At 32.3% G+C, this 24,476-nt stretch overlaps 1 protein-coding gene across 2 annotated transcripts in view; it reads right to left on the bottom strand.

Annotated features, from left to right (window-relative positions):
- The window catches only part of LOC121114270 (uncharacterized), a 38,602-nt gene extending 15,097 nt beyond the window's left edge, over window positions 1–23,505 (bottom strand). Inside the window, exon 1 of one of the 2 annotated variants that reach the window (XM_040708189.2) lies at window positions 23,275–23,505. The gene's annotated coding sequence lies outside the window, so the exon portion shown is untranslated. The remainder of the gene's footprint in view (window positions 1–23,274) is intronic. The other variant, XM_040708197.2, reaches the window with a different exon arrangement.
- Between the last annotated feature and the right edge of the window lie 971 nt (window positions 23,506–24,476).

Below are 24,476 nucleotides of genomic sequence, written 5' to 3' on the forward strand. Positions count from 1 at the left end.
CCCATAGCTATATTTGTAACGACAACTAATATTTTTGTTTATCTTTGCTTAGTTACCTTGTTAGTGTATACCATGTACATCATTTTTTTCAGCACGATGAGTAATGGACCTTTTTATTCAACCCCTCCCCCCCATTTATGTTCTTTAAGCAAACACTGCTTAATGGACGCTTCGGCTTGTTTTTTTAATAGTTGAATGAGTCATCCAGGGAAGGAAGAGGTCTAACAACCATCTGATAATCCGGAAGAATATTTATAATTATATATACATACACATGAAAATAATAAATAAATAAAGGATAGAGCAGGCTACAATGTTTGCCTATATGTGGATCCATTAGGCAGTCTGTCTGACTTGTATAATGATGATTATTAAATTATATGGTGCAAACAATGCTGTTTACAATTCATCTTGTAATGATAAATAATACTACATAAAGAGTTTCTATTAGAGAAAATGAATATCGTAATAATGGGTTCCCAATGTCTTGAAGGAAGGGTATTGTTAAAATATTTACAAAGGAAAAACGTTTTAAGTTAATTGACAACGACTTGTAATCCACCTTCAAATATATGTAACTTCACTTGAGAAGACTAGCAGTAAATTTAATTCGCGATAAAAATACTTTCTAGTGATTTCAGTAATTCATGGGGATATACAGGGAGCGGGGATCAGATTGTCGCCTACTTTAAGCCTTGATAACTTGAAGACGACATTATCAAATAAAAAACCGGTTACCAAATAGGAAAGCTATTCTTGTTAGCTGACGATACGTAGTTCAGTTAGCATCATGCTGTCATCATATGAGGAGATAAAGAGCTATAAGTGGAACGAGGAGCTTTCGAGGTCCGCCGTAGTCATGGCATTGGTTAATAAGGGAGGTGAAATCTCCAATTCAACGATTGTTTCAACTTTAGGAGTTAATTTACGGACTGTTCAGCGTATCCGTAAGAAGCTAGAGGAGACCTGGGATGTTGATGCCACCATAAAGAGGGCACCCAAGGAGGAGGGCGCCGACAGGAAGGTCAAGGACACCGACTTTGTCGACAAGGTGAAGAAGATGGTTGAGGATGACCCTACCAGGTCCATGAAGGCCATGGCGAGGGATCTGGACTGCCATGAGAAAACAATAAGGGACTGTGTATCTGAGGATTTAAGGTGCAGGAGCTACAAGATGCAGGTGGGCCAGATCTTGACCCAGAAGGCAAAGGACAACAGGCTGATTTTTCTCTGATGAAAAGAATTTCTGTCAAGATCAGAAGGTCAACAAGCAGAACAACAGGTGGATAGCCACCAGCACCAGCCATGTGAAGAAGGTAATGAAGACCAAGTTCCCTGCAATGGTCATGGTGTTCGGGGTGGTCAGCAATGAAGGTCATGTTATGCCTCCCCACATGTTTGAAACGGGTCTAAAGGTCAATACAGAGGTCTACCTGTATGTTATGGAGAAGGTGGTTCTGCCCTGGATCCAAGGGGTGGCCGGAGACAGGCCCTGGGTGTGGCAACAGGACTCAGCACCCTGCCATGTGTCCAAAATCTCCATGCAGTGGTTAACCGAGAACTGTTATGACGTCGTAACCAAGGATTTGTGGCCTCCTAACTCTCCCGACCTTAATCCTTTGGACTATTTTGTCTGGGTCTATGTCGAGAGACATACCAACAGACATCCCCATAGCACCAAGGCCAGCCTGATGGACTCCATCAAGGAGGTATTCGGCAACATGGATAATGAGATGGTCAGAAGAGCCTGAAGCGGTTCAGAGGCCGTTATTTATGCCAACGGTGATTATATCGAATGAATGGCTACTCTATACCTATATGCTCGTCATAGTTTTGATTTTCAATAAAAAAGTTAAAAATGTATATTTTGTGTTGTTTTTTGTAGAAAAATATTTTGGCGACAATTTGATCCCCGCTGTATGTAGGTCCAAAAAACATAGCATTGGTAGCTTGCTTCAAATGATTATTATTATTCATTTCAATTAGCTTAATTTGTAATATAACTTTTGGTTAAAAGAGGAATTTAGTATAAGTTGAACCTAATAACATTTTCAAGCCATTTTATGGTTAATAAAACAAAGTTTCCTGATTTGCCCCCTTCTATTGGATAACTTGTTGCCAATGGGAATCCGACTTTATAATGCCCTTCTCATAGAAACTCTTGTATCGGCCCAAATCACAAATTTTCTTGGTCGCTTTTGATACTTTTTTTTCCTTTCATGAAATAAAAATGTAAAATATGGCGAATTTCTTCTTTTGCGACATCCAAATTCGATGCACGAACAAGATATACTAATTTTAAAAAAAAGGCGGGAAATACAAAATTACTTTTTCCTCAATCTAATTCAAGCAAATGATGTAGACATTTGAATTACTTTGTAAGAAATTACACCCGTAAACAGTTTTAAGAAAATCCAAAAGGACAATGAATTAAAGTACTCTCGTTCAGTGAACTTATCTACCCTTTCCTTAGAGTTTAGATACACTTATAAAATCAATCCGTGGGAAATTGGTGGGAAAATATTAGATAGTTCTTGAGGTTCAGAACCACTGGTTTAGGAGATTCACAAAGTTTACTTTTGAACTGATATATATGCTTATAATGGTCAATTCATCGTCATCATGGGATGCACTTAGGAATACGTAAGGGAGGCATAAAATGTTAGAAGGACGGTCAGGTTATATTATGTGACTGAACAATGGTGAAGGTTCACACTTATGCAAACAATGAAGACATGGAAAAAATCTCGAAAATACATGCATAGTTTTAAAATACGAGGACACAGAGGAGTTAATTACAATCTTATCGGATTAAATTACATAGTGAAGTAATTGATATCTATTAAAGTTACTTGAAATTGAATTAAAGTAGAATGTAAATCATTTGCGTATTAACAATTAGGTATTAGTGATGTATCGAATATCCAAGTACAAGGATATAGGAAATATCAAATATCAAAATTTTCAGATATTGATACAAATATTTCTTAAATGCAGATAATTCCGGGCTTAAATGTGAGTATTTGATACATTATTATCAGGTACAGGATGAATTAAGTGGGCAGAATCAAATGAAAATGCATTTATAGGGTTGTAATTGTCCTTAATTTAGAATAAGTCTCATCTCATCTATTAAATTTTAAAGTGCATATTCAAAGGATCCTTTTCATTTAGATTACAATAAAGTGCTTTTATAGTTTTACTGAACTAGCACTAAAGGACTGATGAATAGTAAAAATGATCAGACCGATAAAAAAAGACAAAAGGAAGACTGATTTGGGAAGCAATCCTAGGACCGATCCAACACTAATATTAATTGAATATGTGTCTAGCCCCAGTCCGTTCGTAAAATTCATCCGATAAAACTTTGGGTTGGATTCAAACGTGTTGCATTTTTAAAAAATAAAAAGTTAAATCTAATAATCTAGATTCAACTTATTTTTAAATTTATTTCAAGGTAAATCAAAACACTGATTCGTAGTAATTGTATACTTATATACACACTTAATATAAATCCATGTCTAATCCGCTCATAGGGTATCCATATCAAAAAGTCTACCTCAGCTTGTGTAATTTTATGACAAGTTAACCTTGACTTTAAAATGATCCACAGTAGCTATAGGGTATTACAACGCTACATTTGTAAATGTTGCAACTTATGCGAAAAGAACATATTTTACCCACTATTCAAAAGTCAGAAGAACATAACGTCTCATCTTCATTATCTTTATCAATTGTTCCTCCAAAAAAAGAAAGACAAATTATCCAAAATTAACTGGTTATTAGCCAATATCGTCGTTCATACCAATTGTTGAATTATTGCTCATTTAATGGGGAAGAATACAGGGTGAAGAATCAAAAAAATTAAAATTTTAAAAGCCGTTTTCACTTCTAAATATTATTCTCATTTTTTGCCATTTTATGGCAAACTTTTAAGCAAATGTTACTAATACAACAATTTCCTTTACTTTTTATTCAAAATGTCCGCCTCCATTCTGAATGATGGCTTCAATATGGGAACGAACATAAGCACAGCTGGTCATGATGAAGTCCAAGGACAAGCTTTTCCACTTCTCCGTGATCACAGCCTTCAGAGCATCGACATTCGGGCGAGAAGTCTTGTTCGTCCAATACACACTAAACAGCGAAGTCCGGGAAATTCACGTCAGCTGAGGACGAAGGCAAGAAGTCTGACGGCCAGAAGGCAGCCATGTTCTCCCTGAAGAACTGCTGCATCTTCTTGGACGTATGTGCCGGGCGCCGTTTTGGGTAAACACATCGTGAACGTTCTCTTCAATCATGGCAAGACATGGTACTTGAGGACCTTGTAGTAGACGTCCGTGTGGAATTTTTCGTTGGCCTTGAAGTAGGGAGGCGTCTTGCCGCGGTCAGATACCACGACGCCGAGGACCATAAACTGAGCCGGATGTTTGGTTCTGAAGGTTTCATTGGCCAGAAACTCTTGATTCAGTCAAGAACCCATCATTCCCCCTGTTCAGAACAACGTCCACAGTTAAGATCTTCTTGTCGGCGATCGACATGTGCGCGGAGAAGATTTTGCTTGATGCTCCGTCATTTTTGATTGCACAAGAACAAAACAAATATGAAATTGTAGGTTTTTGTCAGCTCTTTAGATGGCTCCAAGTACAAAATTATCATAATTTTAGACTGAGATTAGACGACCTCGAAGTGGAGTCTGGTTTTTGAGTCCTCACCCTATATATTATTTCATTATTTTTATAAACTTCTTTAGGATAAATGTTTATGATAACTGTTATAAGTATTTTAACACATCTTATTTGAGACCAGGGTAAGACCAAGGGTCTAGGTTAAGTGTTTTGTTCTCGAAACTAGGAGTGAAGACTCGCATTCCCAGCTCAGACTCGAGTCCCACTTAAATCTCATTAAACAGCAAGTTAAGAATCAGTGTTCTGAATATCGATTGGTTGAATTTGAATTCGCTCTTGTTCAGCTGTGAACAATACACAACAATAATTAAAGAAACAGTTCCATAGTTGAGAAGAAATGATCCAGAATTACCCAATTACCAAGTGAATCTGGCCATTTTTCTGTTTCTGAATCTTAATTTTTAGATGAGAGGTTGCGTCATTAATAAAAGTAACATCGTGCTAAGTATAATAAATATTTTATGTTAATATTGAATCTCCTTCACGTGTTTCACGTCATTTTCCACAATTACAGCTCACTCAACCTACATACGAATAATTATATTTATATAATAGTTGTATATCTACAATATAAAAAGCTAATGGGGACAAGTTTGGGAAGGCTAGGCGAAGGGGGTAGAATCTATCAATATCAACCAAAATGCTGTCTCATCCATCATGACCATATCAGTTTAAGTGATAGTCAATAACTAGAAAAGACACAAGGGAAAAAATCTTTTTACAAAACGAACGAATAAATATGGAGTCTGCAATAGGAAACACATATAAATAATTGGATGGAAAGCAAGATAAAAAAGAGAGAGGTTCAGTGATAAAATAATATAGAGCAAGAGAAAAAGAAGGAAAAGGAAAAGAGAGAGAAACGAGGTAGAAAAGAAGCACATTGTAAAAGAAAAATGGTAATTCAATTTAAAAATTGTTAAACCCTCTTATCAATTAATATGTATGTACTAAACATTAAAAAAAAAAAAATTGTCCACCCTTTAAAACCGTTGACCATTCAATATAATTCATTTTACCCATTTGATTATAAAAATACAATATAACCTATGAAGAAAAGAGTAAATATTTAAGCCTTATTTTCATATAATCCTGATGGAAGTAGCTAAAAAAATGTAACTATTAATGGAAGGCTAATATTTTCTACAAGATAAAACATTATGACTGGGCCTTTGTTCTTTCAAGGTTATTTTCATTGTCTTGTACTTCTAACTCTGACAGTCGTTTATTAACTCATGATTTGGCAGTTGTATAATTAAATGTTTACGCAGATTTGAAAATCATTATTCTAGTAACAAAAAGTGAAAAATAAGAATCACTACTAATAAGGGACTTTTGATTAATAAATTAATGCATAATTATATGTAGTATTTATAAAATAATATCCTCAACATTGATTTGAGATGAGTACCAAACAATCTATCTATATACGTATAAACATGTAGATTGGAAGAAGTAGGAGGTAGAGATTGTTTAAGTTACATTCCAAATAATGAAATGAAGAATTAAATCTTCATAATATTAAGGGTACCAATATGGCATTTTTCTCAAGGAAATTACTAATTGTTAAGTATTCTGTGAGACATTATATAATTAAATGGTGCTCAGTTCTATTACTTGTAAATATATGTACATTGTACACTATAAATAAGTTATATTAATCGATTAAAATGTATAGTTGTTTTTACAAAATGACTAGTGTTTTAATAAAATTAAGCGTTAAGAAACATTTTCAGGGTGGATCCTAGTATACTGTCAAAATTAAACTTATATAACTCAAAGAGGTTTAGAGATATCATTGATAATTGATCAAATGATAACAATGTTTGTTTAAAACATGTTTTAGTGATGATTCAATAACGAGAAGAAAAAAAAAGAGTCAACAGAAGGAATAAATCCCTCAGTTTGCTCAAGTCTATAGTGATGGTAAAATTTTTCATTCGGGGTAATATTCAAATCACAATATGATCAGGTTTTGATCATAAAAGGATCTGATTCATCCTATGGATCTATTGAAACGAAGAATTATAGTAATGATTGTATAGGGTGCCATTAGCCGGTCCTGTAAGATGGTCATTATCTTTGTGCACTCGGGTTTCAAAATTAAGCACATTGATTACGAAGGAATCCTCCTTGAGAAAGGTCTGAAGCCATTGGCTAATTCCCACTTAAGGAAGATACTTATCCCTTTAAATAAGGTGGTGCTCAATCTAATACGTCCAATATGATACAAAAATGGTATGATATTCATTTCCCTAGATTTTGCAACAAAAACTACTAGCCTCCATGGTAATGTTGCCTCAATCCCTAATTAGATTTTAAAGTATTTAAGGTCCACCTTGTATAATATTGTAACTTGTGGAAGCTATTAATTGTACAAAATCCCAACTTGTACACAATATATAGTCATCAGTCAATGGAAGATAAACAGAGTGTAGTTACCTTAAATATGATAAATGTTCTACTTAGTAGCCCTTGGCAACGTGTCTAAGATTGTACATATATAGTAAGAATCTGCTGAATGGGTTTCTCTCATCAATGTAGTCTTAGGGTAGACCTAATTGCAGAAGGTACAAAGGCAAGGTTAATTACGTACCAATACCTCAAAAATACAACTTCGTTATTCTCAAATTCAAAATCGTAATAAATATATCGTTTAGTTCACAACATTTAGAGCTAGCCAAGTATCTCACAATTTGAGTTAAATGAGGTATTGTTACATTACATCATCATTATGGAAGTCAGCCATCTTTTAGGAGGCATAAACAACCTTTATAAGAATATACCATGTACACCTTTGTTCCTTTTGAATTAAGAAAGATGCTGAATATTATTGCCTTGTAGTTGAATGTCATAATAGGAACGACAAACATAAGGGCTTTAACTTTAACCGTCTGCCAAAAACATATCGTTAGTAAAATGTTCAATCCTTTAAAAGGACAATATTTCATATTTTCTTTGGCATCAAGTCATAAAATATTCAATAGACTAAGTCTGTTCTATAGGTACCCTATATATATTTAACATACTCTCTTAATTTTTCACATAAATTTCAATACAAAACCTAAAATTGACCGGCGTATGTCTATGCATGGATTAATTTACATGTTAAGTGCATAGTAGCATGTAACAAATAGGAGTTTAATGGGATAGAGGGCGTCCGAAGGGCTATTCTTGTTCATCAAAAAGTCCCTAAGTATGTTACATACAAGCCTATTAATTAATTATCTAAACACTTCATTATAATCATCATAACAGAAATGACAATACTTGAATTAATTTTGAAGACATGGACTTCTTAGAGAGATAAATTGTTGTTACATATTGTGATCCCCCCCTCCTCTTCAAAACTATTTATTCAAGAATAATAACACGAAGCAAATAGTACTGCTCCAAATATTCTTATCATCTTCAATTCCAAAAACATAAATATTTATGTATGTTTATATATTCATGAAATATGTATGTATGTACGGTTGTCGTTTCTTCATCTTGAAAAGTGTGTGAGTACGTACATAAACATAACACAATTTATTTTCCAGTTCACATCGTCATCTTGTGTGGCACTACTCTGTTCTGTGTACAACCGAGAAACAAACAATTGAGTATTAGCATGTATCTATAGAGACATAAAGATTAGTGATGGCCGATGGAACGATTCCAAAAAAAATCCCAATTCTTTAATATTTTAAATAAGAGTTAAAAATATAATTGGTTTTTTGAATTTTAAAAAGAAAAATATATAAATAATTAAATTTTAAATATTAGTATTTTTCAAAAATCCACAACTATTGACAAAAATAAAAAAATTTTGGAAAAAAAATCAATAATCTATAACTACTCACAAAAAATTAAATTTTTAGGGAAAAAATTTCAAATATATTTTTTTGGAAAAAAAAATCAAAAATTAAATTTCTATTGAATTTCTATTGTTGTTGAAAAAAAAAAATTACATATTTTAAATTTTGGGAGAGAAATTTTAAAAATTTACAATATTTAAAATATTTATAGAAAATTATTTTTTTTTTTTTTTGGAAAAAAAAAAATGAAAAATTAAATTAAATTTCAATATAAAATTTTCTAGTAAATAGCAAAAATTACTTAATTCGGGGGAGGGATCTGTTTTTTTCCATAACATAGAGAAGTAATAACTAATTAAATAAGAATGAAACAAGTTAAGCATTATTTTCCCGATGCCGATCCTGATTCCGATAAATCGTCCCATCACTATTAAGGATATTTGCCATTGTTTTTAATCATTATGATTTTTGGTTAGGACTCTACATAATAGACAAAACATCTCGGGATGATTTATCATTTTTTATTTTTTTTTGTTCTGTTTTGTATTTCGTTTATGAGGTAGAAAGTTGTAAATTGATTTTTTGTTATTGGGCATCAATATTAGATGGAAAAAAATATAGAAATTCGGTTAATTGCTTGTATTATGTATGTACTTACCAGCATATAGCTTTTTTTTATAGATGGGTCTTTAAGTGAAGAGCCAATTTTGAGGAGGGGGAAATCGTTTTAAATGGTTTATATATTTCTTTTTTTGTTAAGTATGATGCTGTGTTGGTTCTTGAAGAATTGTAATTATTGTAGAAATGACTCTATTTTAATTGCTTTTTAAACCCTATAGGATATTTTTGGTGGAGAGGGGTCACTTATTCTTTTATGCTCTATTGAGTTTGTTTGAGTACGATCGGTGTCTTTGTATACCTGGTATAAGGGGGGATATACACTCTGACTTAATCAAGAACAAAAAATCGTATAAAATCAATATATTGATAATGAAAAAAATATATTTTTTTTAATATAAACACAAAAAGGAATATATTCACTCAATATAACTTTCAGAGGCTGCACAGACAGATCTTCCAAAAGATCTTACAGCTTTGATCCCTTCATAGCTTTACTTAATTTCCTAACTTTAATATTATTTGGAGAAATGAGGATTTAGACACATTTCACTCTTAATTGAAACTTCAAACTCGACATGCACTAGAAGTAAGGGTAAAAATCGTGATGGGACGATTAACCGGAATCGGAGAATTGCTTGTTTTTTTTCTGCAAAATAAGAATCAACATTCGGGAAATAATGTTTAGTTTGCGATTTGAATTCTTATTTATTACTAGTATTTAACTATTTATTACTATTCTAAGTTATGAAAACAAAAAAAGCCCAATCCCCCAAATTGAGGAATTTTTGGTTTTTACTAAAACATTGAATATGGAAATTTATTTTAATATTATAAATAAAATTAATTTTCCGTGAGTAATATGTATTTTTGAAATTTTTCAACAAAAAATTTAATAAGCTTATTTAATTTTTTTTTTAAATGTAATATTATAAAGCTGGATTTTGAAATTTTTTTGGTAACTTGCGATTAGTAAATTTTTTTTCAAAAAAACTAAATATTTTAAATTTTGTGGAAAGAAATTAATTTTTTTGTGAAGAATTGTAGATTTTTTTTAAATGTTTTTGTTAATAGTTGTCAATTTTTGAAAACTAGATAAATAATAATAATAACAAATTGTAATATCTTAATGTTTTTTTTTCAAAAATTTAATATTTAATTAATTTTTTTTTAATTCCAAAAACCAAGCCCCATAAAATATAATCCTATGGATGCCCCTGATAGCAATATGGCATTTTTAAATATTATTTAAAATATTAAAGAATCGGCATCATAATTTTTTAGTAGAATCGCATTGGAATCAGCATTGAGATTTTTTTTTTTTTTAATCCTCCCATCACTTGTAAACACTAAAAAGTACCCTGTATTTCAAATTAGTGATTAATTTATTTGAGCTACATTTATATTTTTCTACGATTGGAATGTAATGAGTATTGGCGATAGAGCCAGGGATTTGAACTCCAACAGCTCAAAGACTCCAAAATTTACTCGGATTCATTAATTCTCCTGAGTAATTAGTCTTCAAGCATAGTAAACAGTATCAATCAGAAGTGTAGAACTCGATCCCGGACTTGACTAATTTTTTTTATGGACTCGGCCTATCAGTCATCTGGGTTCAAAGTCATATTGGATAGCTATCATTTCGACACAGAATCACATAAACTCTTCAACTATACTTTATATATATAATCGTAGAGATAGGCAATATGGATTTGCTTTGTTCCGACTGATAGTCATATGAACAAATAAAAGGTATTTAAAAAGTATCACTACACTTCCAATCAGATTCACTTTTTAACTCTAATTCAGCTTGATGAACTTAAGCACAGTTTTGTTTTATATAAATTTATTCAAAATATATCAATCCTATTTAATCAATGATTTCCATTGTCCTCAATAACGACCTCTGGACTATATTTGCCACCATATTGAGTAATCCAAGGCGTTGGAGTCGGAGTTCTGTGGAGGCCAAAGTTCTTACAATCAAATGTTCATATTTTTGACATTCACTATTGAACAATATTTGCCGTATGACAAGTAAGAGAATACTCCACTAGATTTCGTGATTTCTTGATGATTTTGTAGATCTATGGGATAACACTTTTCTTCAAAATCACCAAATAGTTTGCCACTATTAATCAGCATCTTTTATCAAACCAGATTAGTGACATCATTATTGATGCAGAATATTTCATCTTGCATCAGTGTGGCGTTACTGTTACCATTGATCCAATTATTTTGTCGATTTATGACTGGATCGATATCCTGTACCTTTGAGACAGGAAGGGTACCTTTAAATATCTCAAATACTTAATCATGTCAGCTTTGACATAATTGTACAAGGTGGCAGGTCATAGGAATTTCTTATGGGCAAGTTCAACCATGGACATGTACAGAGTTGTTACTTGCTTTTTTTGTGGTTTCAGGATGAAATTTGACCGGCAGCTCAGAGTGAAGACGAAGAGTATTTTCCATTTTATTTAATGTTTACCGACAAGATAAACCATAAATCTTTTTATTAATTGATCTAAATATATGCTAAAAGTCATGTTTTGAAGCTAGAAAAAATGGATCTGTTTTATATTCAAGTATCAATGTAATGATGGATGATCTTTAGATCCTTCTAAAAATGCAGTTGAATAGGTGTTAAAAAACTTTTTGAACACCTGGTATGAATATTAAAAAGTAGACTTGTATGTGTATCACTTGAGCCCGTAATGTCAACCTGTAGCCAGGGGATAGGGCGGCTCTTTCTCCTTAAAATAAATTAACTGTAGTTTTTTTTTATCTTGGAAGATAAAATTAAATTATCAGGCTCTATTCCAATAATGTCGTGTCTAGTAGGGTTTTTTCATTTCCCAGAAAATTGTGTTTGAGTTGGATCCCGTTAGCAAATAATAAATACTGTGAATTTTAAAAATATTACTATTCTAAGAAGAAATAATAAATTACTCTCAATTCTCATTTCTTTATCAAAATGAGTCCCAGGTGCGCCCCAAAAATCCTATTTTTGTTATCAGTAAGTAAGTACACTAAACCAAAAACATTGTTCACTGGTGAACTCCAAGATTTTTGGAATCTCGTTAATACGCCATGGAATTTCAAAATAGATTGAAAAGCATTGTTTTAAACATTTAATATAAATTCACATATTATCGGTGCATTACTTACGAGGTAGGTAAGGTCAAGGCTTGGCATATGACTGTTAAGAGGAGCTTTTTATGTGGGACTTCTATTTTTTGTGCTTCTCCATAGCAGTTTTGAATCATTATTAAGTGGGGGAACACAATCCATCCTTGCATTAATAATTATCAGAACACTTTAAGATAACTTTTAAACCATATAATACATAAGTATTTATGTAGGTCACACATGAGGGGGGGGGGGGAGACTCCCACATTTTTTGTTCTTGGAGTGTCATTAAGTGCGCATTGACTCCATCTTTGATCCAAGTAAATTCCCATGGAAAAAAGACTCCCCCTTCTTTCATGGTTGAAATCCATTTAATAATGAAGATATCCTTTTTATAATAAACTTTTATATGTACACGTATGTATTTGTAACCTTGACATGTTGATATACATCTGCTGTGTCTTTCATGTGACTATAAGTCCATAAAATATGTACTTTGTGGCAAAGCCTTTATTACTGCACAGACATATGTATGTATGGTTCTATGTAAAGTCGATCATGTAAAAAAACTTTATGTATTCTCTGAAACATAAATAGGAAGACTGCCTTATCGAAATAGTATCAATATAAGCAACATCGATAAAATTTAATAATGATTATATATTATTAATATAGAATATAACCCAATGCCAAAAAAAAAAAAAAAAAAAAAAAAGATTAATTATTTGGCCTCTTTTTCATATTGGACCACTTACCAAAACAGATTGAATATCACTTGACACGTCGGAGGAAAAAAAGTTTGTTTGTTTGGCAAAGGAGTTAAATAAACAAATATACCGGGTGGAAACTTCAAACTAAAATACTTGTATTATAATGATTTGAGGGGTTCTGTGTAAGGAAAATAAGAACCGTCTAAAATAATATAGTTAGCCATGTATCTCAAGCACCTGATGCCTTTGATTTTTTTTTCAATCGAACGAGAAATCGCAGCAAGATTCAAGGCTTAGGGCATGAACTCTTCTTCGTGCGGGTCACACTCAAACAGAGGTGACCAGGCTGACGGGTATGGCTCGTAAGACCATCTGAAATGTTAAGAAAAGTCTAGACCACAATAAGGCCAATGAAAGGAAGGAGGGTTCCAGGAAAAAGTCAATCATTCATGCACATACCCTCAAAGACGCCCCATATATGGTTCACAGAGGGTTATAGGTTCATGGTAGCCAGCCAACCTGCTCCTTTGGGTCTTGGCATAAGATTTTTTACAGCAACAGCCTCTTTCAGAAAGATGGGACCCACCTCACACTGCAATTATTACTCAGACCTTCTTATCTAACAACATCACCTTCTGGAACAAGAGAATAATGTGGACACAGTATTGTCCGGATGTCAATCCCCTCTATTTTTCTTTCTGGGTGTACATAAAGAAAAAAGGCTGTAGCATCTGTCACCCGAATGTTGGAGCCACGAATGCCTCCATCGACGAGGAGTGGGCTGCCATGGACCCGAACTTCATTTGCAATACTTGCAACTCTTTTCGCTAGAGACTTGTCGCCATCTGTGAGGCCAATGGTGGCCAAATAGAATAGATCAATTTGACATTGGCTTAGTATTAGAACAAGATTAATGCAGATTATTGTTAAACGTATAATTAAAGAATAGGAGGCATTTTTCTTTGTAAGTGTGTAAGTATCAAGTTTCCACCCGGTACATTCAGGATTTAGGAATCAAAATGAATTTCCATTTCTCTCACAAGCTTACTAAGAGCAATTGTATGTACAATATGTGTATTTAGGGGGGAAATTGCTTTTTAGATTAATCAATAGTCGCCGTTGTCGTCTAAGAACAATCAGAAGGGGGAAGGGTTTAATCAACCTATATATATTAACGCTGAAAAACGAGAAGAAATTGTGTGGAATCATTAAACGAAAAAAAACAAAATGAGATCGATAATAACAAAATTTTCTACTCGTAATAGGTATTTTACTGTCTGCAATAAGTCATACTATTTAGAATGTCCATTTTGACGATCTTGAGAATGTCGGATCAAAAATAATTGTCAAGGAAGTAACTAAAATTCAAACAGCACGTCATATAAAATGTGTAGGTGTTGAGGTTGTAGATGAAAATGTCAGCTAAGGTATTATTATTATTTTCCTAATGAGAATACGTTTAAACTACATAATAATATTGAAAACCTTGAAGAAGAAGTGATGTGAGTTAACAGCACAAAAACAATCTTGAACAAAAATCAAGGAAATGAAAAATTCCCAATTTATTAACTTCATAAATACGAGTAAATATCTAAATATTTCATGGGCATATTTGGGACAATTATGGGCTGTATACTCAAATTTCTAATTATGCTATAGTTAGCTATAGCTGATTAGAATAAAAAAACTTATTTGACTATGATCTTTGAACAATTGGATCGATCAATTTTTTGAATTGTGATCGGCAATTTCGCTACTTATACGAATACTCCTGAAGGATTAATAAAAATTACTGATAAATAGTTGAAACGTACATGTTATATAGTACAACAAACTCGTGTTGTGTCGGTCCGGTCCAAAGACTTAACTGCAGGTCCTTGGAATTCCCCCTAAAAACGGCCATGGTTTATTAAGCCAAATAAGATATATGAAATACCAATTAAGATCATTGCATGTATCTAACGACATATTTTTACATCTATGAACTATCCATAACTTGTGCAAATTATGTACCTTGTGTAAAAAAGTACTCAAACCTGCCCCTCTAAGTAGTCATTAAAATACATATAATTGATCAGGATGATGTTGTTCATGGAAAATATTATTTGATAATATTTTTACTGTACCGACGCACATTAATATGAATCTGGCCACCATCAGCCACAATGACAGCCTCTGGAACCCCTTGCACACATTGGCAACGTTGTCCTTTTTGATGATCGTGCACTGCTGGTTAAGGGAGGTCTTATGGGCATCCATATTTGGGTAGTGTGTTTTGCAGGCCTTTTTCTCAATTTGCCACCAAATGGCGTAATCCAGTGGATTCAGATCTGAGCATTGAGGGGGCCTAAGGTTCATGAACCAGAAGTTAATGTTGCGGCCCATCCACTCTAGTACAATATTACCAGTATGAACTGAAGCCCCGTCCTGCTGAAATACGTACGCAGCCTTGGTGGACTTCTTCATGGTTTTGGTGATCTATGGGACCTCATTTTCCTTCAACGCCATCAAGTAGTTGGCCGCGGTTAACCGGTATCTAAGAGGAAACATCAAACCCCAACCTCATCACAGAGGCCGGATGTTTGGTCTTAGTGACTTTCCTAATGCTGTTGTCAGCCTAGCCAAACCATAACACCCGATCGTTGTGCTGGTTATAGACGGGGTCGACAGTAAATGTATTTTCATCGGAGAAAAAAATTATCCCGTTGCTGTTGTGCTTCAGATCATTCAAGAGTTGTTGCCATCGCTGAAGACGTAGTTCTTATTGACGTTGGAACAAGAGTGTCCTCTCAATTCTTCTAATGGACCTTCCTTCAGCCTTTTGCATGATCTTGCGCACAGTAGACCGATACGCCTTCTTCTTTCTGGCGTTCTCTGACATATTCATTGTTGGGTTGACTTTAAAGGCCTCCATGATGTCTTCAGGCTACGGATTAGTGGTTCTTCCACTCCTGGTGTTCTCCTTAACCGTATCGCCATCAGCCGAACGATTTTTGATCCGACATATTGTGGCCTTGCTGACGTTTAAGGGCCTTCATAATGTCTGAGGTGGTTCTCCCGGTGCAGATTAAATTGCCTATGATGGTTCTTCCTGCCTCCATCGCGACATATACATCATTATGTTTACAACATGTGCATCAATAAAAGGCTTAGAATCTAAGCTATTCAAAAATAATCGGAACTCCCAAGATTTAATTAACAACAACTGTTCAAAACTGTATTTTTAGAAGATCTCATTACTTTTTATACGGCCGGTAAATAAGATTTATTTGCATTTTTGGCTTGTATCTACACTGTTTTGTATTTTCGACCATTATTTGCATTTTTAAGTAGAAAATGTGTATTACTGCAATTATTCCACAGTAACAGTTCGATTACAAACTCTCTAAGTTTTCACCTACAAAACAAGAAATCCCCCCCCCACCTTACCACCCCCGTTTATCCTATCCATTTTGCCACCAAAGCTATTGAGATTTTACAATCCATTTTTACTCTACAAATATTAAGTGCATCCATTTTTCTTCTCATTACCGATATATAACTCTACTGGTAAACACTTAGCTTTTATTAATTTTTATTTGCATATTTAGCACCATTTTTATGTATTATTAGGACATCACTAAGTCATAGCACAAACTTCATTTGCCCTTCTAAAGCATTTTTATGACAATGGACATTATTTAATATTCCTTTTTTCTCTTAAGTAATAACTCCTTTGTTTGTGATCATTTGCTATAGCTAAGAAAATCAATAGTCAAATTCTCATTTTTGGTTGCTTTTTGGAAAAAAATTATATATTACAAAGTTACACCTTTTTTTTTTTTTTTTCCTTTACTTGGGGATTTTCAATTTATAAAATATCCCCACCATTTAATTTCTATGTTGTAGTAATACAAATGTAATCCAGGCTCATTTCCGAGAAAAATCATCTTAGATGGCTTTCGAATAAGCAAGAGAAGTTCCTCCTCAGAAATTTTCTTATCGCCATGCGCATTCATACATATACAACACATTACCAAACAAGAAGTATGATTTTTTTCCCCGTATATCTGATCGTCATTACCCATATCATCATTACCCATTCCTCCTCTCCAATATATATATATATAAAATACCATAAGAGAAATCAGACAAGGGAATCATAAATTCGAAGGGGATAGAAGAATAATGGAGGGCAGAATCTCTTTGCACTGATTGAACAGACGCCAGATTCTTTTTTGTAAGGGATATATACATTATACATATCTCCTCACCAATTCAATGCTTCCGTCTGAGAAAGAAGAACAAATTTTCAGTGGAAATATAAAAGATATAACAATAACAAATTTAATTATTTTGTCTCATTATCATATTAAGACCATTAGAGATCTCTCCCTCACTTCGTCTTTCCTATTTGTTTTAGAATTTAATGCATTCTTTTTTTTAAAATAAATAAATGAAAAGAATCACCTTCCAACAAAAAATATGTTGTTCTGGAAACAAAATCAATATCCTCACTTTCAAAAAAATGATTTTTAATCGACACCGGGAGTAGTGATGTCCCAAAGTTTTGGTCCAAAAAAGAAAAGAAAGAAAGGTTTAACCTTTATCTATGTATTTATGATCAAAACATAATCAATTTAGATTCATTAGTTATTTATCTTTTCTAGGATTTTAGTAATTAGGAATCTTCATCCCAAAAGGTTTGAAATATTACCGGGGCTGTAACACTTCCAAATATACACGTTGATTGGCCTTCACACCCTCGGAGCTGAAGATCAAGGGCGTCCTCATCCTGCAGAAAGTGATGGCCGCCCAGACCATTACCGGCTTTTGGGCCATGAACCAATAATCCATTTGTCTATTTTCAGAAAGAAATTTAGGCATCAAGCCTAAATTAGGACCGACATAACACAACCTACTAATTTGATACTATATATGAGGAACAAACATAAAATAGTCCATAATTATTTACCCTCAAAATTTGGTTTTTACTTTTTAATGAATGCTTCATTCATTTATTGTTTGACCTATTCCGGGTTCCGATATTTAGGGTAAGAGGGTATGTTTACTATTTCGAAAGTGGAGAGGACTTGTTCATAGACACAGAAATGATAAAAACTTGCGTACGTATTAGTGTATATGGCCCCTAATTGAAAATAAATAAATAATTTTTTGGCTGCTTTTTGTCTGGTGACCAAACAACCGGCATCATTTGCCGGGACAAGTACTCTTTTTACATACTGTACAGAGTTTTTGGAGAATTTTTTTATAAGTTCAATGAAAAGTCCGGTTTTTTATAGGCTAAGTCGACTTTCAGGACATAAAAAAGGAAAATGGAGGCGTTTACATATATAAATTCAATGAAATGTCTGGTTTTTTAAAGGCAAAGTAAATTTTCAGGATATAAAAAATAAAAAAGAGGACGATTGGTCTCCTTAATTTAATATACAATAGGGGTTTTCTCTAATAATGATAAAAATATAAATACAGTCCGTTTAAAAATAATGAAAGATCAAAACAAAAAAAAATAAAAAATTAACCTTATTTTTAACTAATTAAAGAATATTTAACTTTTCCCGCCCCCTAAAACCGACAATCGTTGGGCTATATGTATTTTGTTTTGGAAATCAAAATATTGGACAGCTATAGAATAATTTTTTTGTTTTTTTAAGTGAAGTGACCATAAGCCCCCTGTTTCACGGCCCCTAAAATCATGAAAACACCTTAATATAAGAATGAATTCATTTTCACATGCAGGGCCGTTGCTAGCTTTCATCATTGGGGAAGGGGGGTTAGCCCCAATAATTATCAACACCGTTATATAGTTATTTATGTAAATATGTTTATTTTATATATATATAAGGCCGTTCCCAATTCTAAACAAAGGGGCTAGCGACGCCACTGGTTATATGTATACCTACCAGAGGCATCCGCCAGGGTCCTGGAGGGGCTGTAGCCCCCAGTCCCCCGGAAAAAAATAAGGAGTTTTTGCTTTATACTATAATTATTCTTCGTCATTCGATCAAATTATACAGCAGAGCAAAAAAATTTAATATGTGAAACTTTTTTTCAAAAAAAAAAAAAAAAATTTTTTTGTGAATTTTTGAATTTGTGAAAATTGATTCTTCTTCTCTATTAAATATTACATGATTTATACTTGAAATGTGATATAATACTAGAGCATTGAAATTTTGTATTTTAATATTCCTTTTGTTTTTTACCAAGTAAAAACAAAATAAGACAAAAATAATATGGAAGTTTATTTTATGTATATGGATGTGTGTTCTTATGTTTTTATTAAGTGTCTGACAATTCCATTTTACTAGCTACATACATACATACATACACATATGTACAATGACTAGTAACAATCTGCTATTTATGTACTGTTTATTTATATATTTTTTTATCTCTTTTAAAAAAGTGATGATAATCTGACAGTATTTGAAATGCTATTAAAGAAGAATCGATTAAATTGAATGATGTCGAAATTTCAATAATAGATTATTATTTATTATCATTCATTAAGGTTTTATATTCATTTCAAATCCATGGCAATGACACCACGTCAGTCTCCCTTTCTTTTTCAAATACAAAATCGGATTTTCTGCTCATTATACGAACGCGCATGACGTTATCAAAATTAAAAACATACATTAAGGAGCATATTTTAGATGAACATAATATGTGTCCAACTCTTAGCTACTTAAAAATCATTACATAAACATTTCATTTGCATCCATTCATATAAATTTATATCACAGAGTGTCCAGCGATGATTTGTGCTAATTATTACCAATGTGGATTATAAAAAGAGAATTCAAGGATTGATACAGATTTCATGTTATAATTCTAATGGTTTTCAATTTTTTTTTTTAGCTTAGCATTTCAATTAATTAATTTTAGTATGGCTCACCATGTTTTTTTTTGTTTTACATTTGATATGAATGTATAAAGAACAGTCACATATCAAATACCAATAGAGTAAAAAGAAAAAAAAAATCTGTATGAAATAGATTAAATCTTGCAGGTGTTTAGTTCAACTCATATAAGAAAAAATGCAAGTAATTTACGGAGTGGACCATTAAAATCTAAAGACTTTGAATTTTAAACTTCCAAAAGATATAATTTATTAATTAAGAATATACTTCCAAAAAAATTAAGACTATAAATAGATGTGTGCCTGAGCTCAAAGGTGTCAAAAAAGAGTTCAAAAGAATCTTGCAACGGAGGAGACAAATTGAGATAGGAACGTTCCTCCACGCGGAATTGTCCCAGAACGTCATTGGGAGCAGACTGGGGCCTCGGGGAAGACGATTTACAATGTCTTCATGCATTGACCAGGTAAATATATTACAAACAAGATGTAAAATGAAAGCATTGGGTGAGTTAGTTCATGAGCAATTCTTGTGCACATATGACAATCTAAGTAAAAGTTAATAGTGAATACAAATTAGCAAATATTGCAAAATATGTATTCCTAAACATATGTGAGTGAAGATTTTATTTTAATTATATACAATACGCCAAATTGTACAAGTAATAGGTTCTGTGTGTTAATTGTATATGCCTACAGAATGATCAGTGCTACGAACATATGTTTTATTCTTTTTACATGTAGGGGTATAAAAAGGATATTTTTAATCCAATTGAAAAGGGTCTTGAACTGAAGGAAAACCCCTGTAATGGACTAATCGAATCCTAATTTTAATGGGGAATAACTCTAATTCTTTTTTATATCTGACATAAACAAATATCATGAATTGCATTTAGTTGTTACTCGAAATCGAATGATGGATTTCAATAGGGGTTGTTGACATTTTCAAAATTGCATTTTATATATGAATTCAGGGGAGTCCACAGGTTTTTGGATTTTATTTTTTTTTACATCCAAAAATTTTTTGGAAAAAAAATTCAAATATTAAATTTGTTGCAAAAATTCACAGCTATACACAAGAAATTAAATTTTTGTAAACAAAATTAAAAAAATTCAAAAATCCCCAGCTGTTAATAAAAAATTACATTTTTGGGGGGAAAAAATCAAAAATTACATATCTAATATGAAATTTTTTCGAAAAAAAAATCAAAATCTAAAGCTTTTCACAGAAAAATAATTTTTTTTGGAAAAAAATCCAAAAATCTACAGCTGTTAACCAAAAAATTTCAAAATTAAATTTATGATATTAAATTTTTCGGAAAAAATTCCATAAATCTTTACAACTGTTTACAAAAAATTAAATTTTTGGGAAAAAAATAGGAAATATGAAATTTAAAAAAAAGTTTCAAATATAGAATTTTCTAGTAACAAGGAAAAAACTCCTTAATTTGGGGGGGGGGGTACAACCCTACTACTGAACCGCCTGAGCACACCCCGTGTATTATGTAGCTATAACAAATCCAAGCCCTGACACACGAACTCGAATAAATATATACACCCCTCGTAAGAGTTCATTTGGGGTTGTTCATCATCCTGGTTATTACTAATAATAACCATGTTAACCTATTCTTCCTTCCCTCATTGTGAAAGTGAACCAATGAAACACAATAAAATGGTTATGTATTGCCCTTAAGCAGAAAGAAAATGTACATATGTGGCTGTATGTATCTACATAAAAGAAACGAAATTGCAATCAAAATATGTATGTAACAAAAAAAGATGAACGAAAAGTCGAAAACTTAAGTTAAAAAAACTAAATGCGTAGTTATTGGCATACTTGGAATAAATGAGTCATTAGTAAAATATTTGAGAATCTGTGTCAAAAGACAAGAGATTTGTGTCATTTCTAAGGACTGTTCACACATTGTACGTATAGAGCTTCTTTATTTTGTTATTTTTTTCACCATGGGAACAGAATGTTTTCTCAAAGCATCAATTCGAATGTGTAGAGGTATTTTATATTAAGTAATCGACGATCTTAATATATATGGACACTAAATGCTTGCCTATATTTGAATACGTATAAGTATAATTAAATAATAAAAGGGTATACATTTGTAATATGCAGAGTTAAGTCAAGCCATTATTTGAGTTATTTTCAAAAGAATTATCGTATATACACAACTCGTTATAATATAAACAGTGGGGCCTCTATTATACTCGAACGATTCACAAGACTAAAAATTTGATCAAAAAATATAAAGTTGGACAAAATTTCATAGAGCGAATATTTTTCGTCTTGAAAACTATTTTTATGTACATAATTTCTAGCCCTTATTATACCTAAAGGCCCAGAAAATTATATTTATAGCACAAGTGTGGATGCGAACTTATTTGCCGGTCCATTATGTTGTTGTTTTAGTGCCCTGGACCTACAAAGAGATGTTTTGTTGTCCAGATGTAGAAAGCAAGCCCATCTATCAAAAACCTTAGTTTCAGCTACGTTTTATCATAGGTAGTGATGTGGAAAGAAAATTAATTAATCCAGGGAACATTTTGGGCTATGGAACACAATTACGGAAGGAATTATGGTCCCATACGGAGGTACATGACTATTAAAAAAACAATGGGATTGACAGGAAGCATTTTCTATTATTTTTTTTTGTTAAAGAAAGTAAACTTTGCATTATCTTACAATGAATTATAATGAGATTTTTTAATTTTTTTTACGCAAACAATACGTATACAAAAAAAATAAGCATTACAAAAACTAGTTTGTGAACAAATATACTGCATGTTATATTGGAGAACATTTGAACTTTCGGTTTAAATTTTTTTGCTAACTTATAGGTACATAATATGTAATAAAGAAGTGAAAAATAAGTAGATTTTCCACATAAAAAGTATGAAAAAGTTATTAAATATGCATGAATATAATGTAATTAGCAAATCTACAAAATAAGTATACCTACTTATAGGTATGTAAAAATATGTTTGCATTTATGAAAAATCAAGATGAAAGGCGTTTATAACATAATATATAAGCTACTTAATTGTGCTGAGTTTACATATTGCTAAAAGCCAGAGTATTATTATGTATGTGCTTAAAGGTACTAAAGTTTTAAACACCTAGAGGGTAACTAAGAGGGGGGGGGGGGAATTTCTATCAATAGAAGAGCAAATCTCAATTATTCTTTCTTAGCATAAAAGGACGTCAAATAACTATTCCAGATCCGTTAGAAATAATGCATTTACCTATTTAAATACCACTGATATCAAACAGATTAAAATATTTGGGAAAAGGTGTGTTGCAGATAATTTAATGATAACTAAATATTTAACCAATTTAATGACATAAGTGCCCACAGAAATTCTTTTATGCAAAAAATCAATACAAGATTAGGGAAACACTCTCAAGGACAATTATGCACATCTAGATTTTTACTCGTCATTTGATGATTTCTTACCTTGATTCACTATTCCTCAGGTAAAATGTCAGCAATTATTTAGATGAGTCCAGTCACTTTTAATGATGAATATTCATATTAATTTATCCATTAAAAAAATAACACGGGAGTTTATAAATGCAATTATTTTTATTAGAAGGAAATAAAAATCATATAGTAGTTATTTAAAATGTGAAACCTTCGATACGTCAGGTCTGAATGATGTTTATCAACTAATGGTGGAAGGAAGACGCGTTGCTAAATAAGGAGCACTCGAGCTACACGTATAGCACACCCGCATTTTCTTTTCTTTTCTTACCAGTAGTGCTAGTTACTTAGTAAGACTCACATACTTACTACAAAGAGCGCATTTTCTTTTTCTTCAACTGCAATCCATGCTCTTTAATTTAATCATCTTCTCTTTCTCCTCACTGGTTGTGAGAATTAAGGGTGTTATTTTATGACAATTTATAAATACACTTTATTATAAATATAATTAATGTCTGTTTGTTCAGAAAAATAATGAGACGATTTATAAAGGGCCTCACTTCTCATTTTTTACAAAAACTTAGTATGAAGTTTTTGGAAAATAAAATTTGGATCCTTTTATTCATCGCAATTCGAATAAGGAGTAATAATGAACAATAATTTATCGAATAACTTTTTTTTAAAAAGGAAATAATGCTTTATTTTGTATATTATGAAATTTTGAAAAAAGTCCAGCTTTTTATGAGGGAATTTTACTAGACTGTGTAAATAATGATTTAATGCCATTTTTTTGACAAAGTAATATTTTCATATTTTATAAAAGATCATATTTATAAAAAAAAAGTATATATTAGGTTGGGGAATAAGTAATGTTGTATTATTTGATTTATTTCAATGCTTCACTGGAAGTATTACAAACATCTGACTGCATTAAAGTATGCCCCTTTCTATTTGATACTTTGTTGCCAACGAGAATCCAACTTTATAATTCCCTTTTCGTAGAAGCCCTTGTCCCTACTGGCAAAAAACTCAGACGAAAAATCTTCACAGGCATCTATTGAGGGTAAATTTGTATACCCCAGTGCGTTGACCATGGACAAAAACAGGTAATAATCCATAGTGCCAGGTCCAGATTGTAGGATGGACGGCTAATAACTTCTCATCCGAGCTCCCGAAGCTTCCTGCCCATAATCAAAGATCTGTGCGTCCTGGCGTCGTCTTGATAAAACACGATT

This window comes from Lepeophtheirus salmonis, chromosome 1, assembly GCF_016086655.4.
Source record: "Lepeophtheirus salmonis chromosome 1, UVic_Lsal_1.4, whole genome shotgun sequence".
Classification (NCBI taxonomy): Eukaryota; Metazoa; Arthropoda; class Copepoda; order Siphonostomatoida; family Caligidae; genus Lepeophtheirus; species Lepeophtheirus salmonis.